This window comes from Sinocyclocheilus anshuiensis, unplaced genomic scaffold (genome assembly GCF_001515605.1).
Source record: "Sinocyclocheilus anshuiensis isolate Anshui unplaced genomic scaffold, SAMN03320099.WGS_v1.1 scaffold1010, whole genome shotgun sequence".
NCBI classification, from domain to species: Eukaryota; Metazoa; Chordata; class Actinopteri; order Cypriniformes; family Cyprinidae; genus Sinocyclocheilus; species Sinocyclocheilus anshuiensis.
The window spans coordinates 246981-252610 of record NW_015537936.1 but is presented as its reverse complement, the minus strand read 5'-3'; the positions used below and the strand labels follow the sequence as shown (position 1 = coordinate 252610).

Here is a 5630-nt window from a genome sequence, read left to right as displayed (position 1 = left end):
TCTACAATATTTAGTGGTAGCTTATCAGTGGTGACTGTCAGTTAATGTACATATGGCAGAAATGTACGGAAAATCAATTAAAGACGTAATCAAACAGACAATGAACACTATTAACAGCAATTATTATAATATGCAATCAAACTTATAGCAAAATTGGGTAGTTCTGTATGTTGTTGTTTCATCATGGTTAACTGTAGTGTGTTGTAATACTAAAAAACAAAAATCAATACAAATATATCTTAAATAGTATTATATATATATATATATAATATAAAAATAAACAGCTACCATAAAAACATACAGAGTAATTATACAACATACTTTAATCTTATTTATAATTATAAGTACAACAATAATTAAATAATTAAACAATAAAAATAATACCTTTAAATAAATAAATAAATGACCAAACAAACATATTTACAAATAGAAAATATACTCACTCTCCACTGTCATTAAAAAAAAAAAGATAGTTTAAGAAGAAGTTAAAGAGTGAATTTAATTTGAACTGTCAATTAATTGATAAATGCCTTTGGAAAACCCTTTTTTTCCCCCTTCACATGAGCTCTATTTAAATGCATATACTCAGATTTTATGTGCATGCACAGTTTTGAGAAAGAATAACATTATCAAGTCAATCATCAGCACTGAATCAACCAAACAAACAAGGAATCATTTTATCTCCATTTATTCTGTCATCCCCACACCCTCTTCTGCTGCATCTATCTGTCTCTCCCTTCCTGTGCCTAATTTTTTCATTAACAAACTCTTCTGCTCTGTCGTTCTCACAGTCTGAGAGAGAGAGAGGACTGTTTGTTTTCATGTCGTAAGTAAACATTATTCCCATGATCATACCACTATATATAGACTGACATGAGTCCCTATGAAAAACGCTCCGTTCCCTCCCGAGTCTACCTGTGATCGCTATGACAACAGGGAATACACAGACGTATCTGTACAGCTCTCTCTCTCTCTCAATCCCACACCGCTGATGAGGGACAGAGATTTCCCGAATCCATAAACGCAACGCAAGATGTTACTACGGTCTCTTTCACAAGGAGCAGACTGCTACAACATATAAACGAGCTGCAACCAGGCACAAAAAACAAAAACAATGTCTACAAGTTGTGAATTTAGATGTCGGGGAGGAGATGGAAACAGAAAGAGACAGAAAAGGAACAAGATAAATGTGGCAGCTTTTGATATGACAACTCAACTCTCAGCTAGAAATGTCTTTACTTCTAAAATAAATTGACTAATAAATTTAAAAAGTACATTTTTAAAATGTATTTGCTTTGCAAAATACCAACATAAAAAAAAAAACACAAAAAAAACATCTACACATACTGTATATACACAAATATGTCAATATTCCTACATAATTCTGCTCTATTTTCACTGGGGTACCAGGAGGTCAGAGGTCAAGGGTCACTAGTTCACTGATTCTGTTTGTCACCTCTCAAACTCGGAGGTGGTAAATACCTCTACCTGTGATCATAAATCATAAAGGGGTGAGAGGTCAAAGGTCAAGGAGGGTCAGGGCCTGCTGACTGACCATGAGCAGTAATGCAAAAGGCGAGCTGAAATCCGGCCGTCACACACATATAAGCACAGCCCGCTGGGATTGCTGGGTCAGGTGATTGTGGTGTGCTCCGACACAACAATCTATAGCATTATGAAAGCAGGGATTTTAGGCGACTGGTGTCACTGCAGTGAGGAGAAGCGAGGTCAAAAGGAGTCAACATTTCAAAGAGTCAAATTATGCCCTGCAACCGTGTTCATGTGAAAACATTTCATTCTTGAGCCACTTCTGTGGTGCTTGAGTTTGGTGTGACCAATAAACAGACCTTAAAGGGATAGTTCACCCGAAATGAAAAATGTGTCATCATTTAATCATCTTTATGTCTTTCCAAACCAGTATGAGCTGCTTTCTTCTGTAGAAGACAAAATATATCTTAGCCCCCAGGAAGATTTTTTTTTTTAAAAGTGGATTTAAATCAATTTAAGCTTAAGGATAAAGGGGAAAAGCTCACTCTTTTAAAAATATGAAATAATGATATATAACAACAATAATAATAAATATTAATACTATGACAACATTATTAACATTATTATTATTTAAATATTTTAATTACATTATAAAATGAATCCAATAAAAAATATATTACAAGAGTACTAATACAATTGTACTGTAAAAAAATACTATTATTATTTTTCTGTCATTATTATTAATAATATTATTACATATTATTATTAATAATAATAATAATAATAATAATAATGGTAATATCAACAACAACAATAATAATTGTTGTTATTATTATTTATTTTTTTAAGAGAACAACAGTAAATTTACAATATTAATATTTTTGGCTTTCAGGTTTTAATTTGGTGGAAAACGCAGGAAGTCCTTAAAGCTTTTCTTTTGTTGAAAACCGATTTAGGAATGATTATTATTGTTACTACTACTACTAGCATTTTATCTTTATAAATTATAAATTATATACATTATTTGATATTAAATTATTTAATTTAAAAGCCAAAATTGAACACATTTTGGATTCAAAATGATGATTCTCACCAAAAGGTGACAAGTTTGCATTCCTGTAACTAGTATATCAGTCCCGTAAACAGACTCTCAAATCACAGAAAGCAAAAGTAACAGTCAACGTGTGAGAAAAAGACAGCGAGGAGAGAGTGGGAGGAAGATATTATTGCAGTATTGCTCTTTCTCTTCGCTAAATGCAACTTTGTCTTTTATGGAATGAGAACTACGAATGAGAACCAGATGTAGGCCTGACGACACAACAGGCCCGAAGGATAAAAATAGGTGGAGATAAACGGACGGGACAGTTCCTGCGATGAGGGGGAGGACGAGGCTGCGGCTGCTGGTGACAGTAACTTGGCCGTTTCCATCTGGAGGCCTGCGCCAAACTCAACAACTTCCTATTCATACACAAGTTCCACAGAAAGAGAGCTCCAAGAACATACAACACAGGTTTCATCAAAATATAGCCGTCATCTACTAAAGAGATACAAAAGAGGGTCACGGTCCATTTTGAACATGGCGTCCTGCCAATCAAAAGCTATAAAACAAGGACTCAGCTGCAGAAAACGCAGATGACAATAAAAATGCCTTGTTTAAGTTGTGTTCAAGTGTCCCTGAAATTGAATGGCTAATAATCTCGTCTCCTGTTACAACCTGAAGAGCTTCATGCCGATGTCATCTAATATTCCATCAGCCTGTTTCCAGAAAAACAGTCGAACAAGCATCTGAGCAAAAGGTTCAACTGTGACGAGACCGTCATTCATTTTCGTTCCCTGAGACAGAGACTAAATTTGGGTTTCTGCGACATATACCAGAGAATGGACTTGACGTTGAGCTTTCTTACACAGCCCAACAGGAGACTTAAAAACTCACAAGCTTTAAATAAGTCAAGAGTGATCCCTTTAAGACGTGTAAAGGGAGAGAAAATGAAAAAAGCAGCTCTATGTTTTTGCAGCTGTGTCCGTTCTACTATTTCCGAAGAAGAAAAGAATCTCTAAAACTCTCGAAAACAGGTCAAGGCCATTTTCCAGCCCAAAATCCAAAATAAAAAATAGGAGCATTAGGATTTTGTGCATCACGAGCAGGGTTATTATAGTTAACTAAAATTAAAAATGAAACTAGAATTTAAAACCATAAAAAAATAATTCCATTACATAAGACAAAATAGACGTAAACCGCAGTCAAATAAAATAAAATAAAATATTAAAAACTTTTTATTTCAGCTAATTGCCAAAGCAATATTTCTTATTTTAATTTAGTTGAACCTGATGTACTTAAATGCAAAACTGAAATAAAAAATAAATAAACCATACAGACTTATATATATATATACTGTATATAAATGATTAAAAATGACAAAAATATTACAACTTTACAATTAAAATGAAAAAGGAAAATCTCATTCAAAATATTAATAAACACTATAGTAGTATCTCAATGATACTAAAATAACACTGATTATGACATTATTTAGCCTACACATTCTCCTAATTCTCAAGCAAAAAAGACTCATTATCACGGCTGTAAAATAAATAAAGAAATAAAAATAAAGAAATGTTACTTAAATTGCGAAGTATTAAAATATTGTTATAATAAATAGAATAACTGTTACAGTATTTTTTTTACTGAAATGCAATAAAATAGCATATCACAAAAATAAGAATCTAGTGGAAGTCGGTAGTAAAAATAGATAAATGATAAATGCTTATTGATAATTGTTACAATTAAAAAAAATCTTAAAATAGGCTTAATGTTAAATTGTATTTATTATTAAAATAAGACAAAGAGAGAATAAAGAGCCAGTGTAAGGAAAAACCAGAACAACTGCATAGAAATGGAGAACAAAATTGAAACTTTTCTCAGTCTTGTTTCTTCTCTAGACTTTCTCAATTTGTGCTCAGAGATTTCTAAATGAGCTCAAACACTTCTTATCAAAATCTTTAAAAGCTGCTTTCCACATTCGCTTATTAGTTCAGTTCTCTTACTGTATAGTAACAAACATGGCAAATAAAGTTAATACTTCAACAAAGCATAACTGAGTCTCATGAGATGCGTATAGGAGCAACCATTGAGCTATAAAATCCTCCTGCGAGATGAACCCTCAGTAACTCTGAAGTTATTTGATGCACATACACACACACACACACACACACACACCCTGTAATCCCAAACTCGGGCTTCTATTACCTGCTCTACAGGCACAGACTCCTCATTCATAGCAGGTCAATCTTAACATAATGGCATGATTTAGCCGGTGTCCTCCAGCAGTCATCTCTGCTGCGCCTTTTTCTCTTTGTACGCAACATTCACAAGTGGCTTCCGACCGCCTGTCTTCCTCCGTTTCCTCTCCTGCTTTTCGAAGGCTCTGGAATCAGCGGTCATTACCATTATCACAATCATCATTAGGAGGGTAATTAGGGCTATTATGATTGATGAAGGATGATCCGTGGGTCGTGCTGAAGACGTGGGACCCCGAGAGTCCAGCCAGAGGACATACGGCTCACCTCTCTCGACATGCACACTCACAAATGTTTAAACACGATCTACGTTTTTGCCAATGCATATAAACTCCACATGAAAACTTTTAAGCATTCTTTACACTATCGGGTGAAATTATAAACCTGTCAAGAACATCAAGGTAATTTTCCACCCTAAAATTAAAAATAAGAAATAGGACGGTTAAGATTTTGTGCTTTATGACATTATTTTTATGACAATTAATAATATTTTCCAGCCAAATGCCATGCAAAATGCAAATAAACTCAACATTAGTATTAAAAAAAAAGAAATATTGCATAAATTAAGTATTTATGTGTGCTGATAGCATTTTCTTCTGTAATTTCAATTAAAATAATATTTGTAATATTAATATTTTTTATAATACAATTTTTAATACAATAAAAATACTGCATTACAGTAATGTGAATATAATGTGCTTCAGAAGTAAGAATAATTGGTATAATTTGCTTAATTGTCATGAAAACATTGTCACAATGCAATAAATAAAAAAGTATTTAATTAATTAATTATGTTAATATTAATGTAAATGTAATGCTTATTGTTTTAAATATATATATATATA

At 32.8% G+C, this 5630-nt stretch overlaps 1 protein-coding gene across 1 annotated transcript in view; it reads right to left on the bottom strand.

Annotated features, from left to right (window-relative positions):
* LOC107658847 (rho guanine nucleotide exchange factor 17-like) overlaps positions 1-5630 on the bottom strand; it is a 25603-nt gene that overhangs the window by 644 nt on the left and 19329 nt on the right. The gene's annotated exons all lie outside the window — the stretch shown is intronic.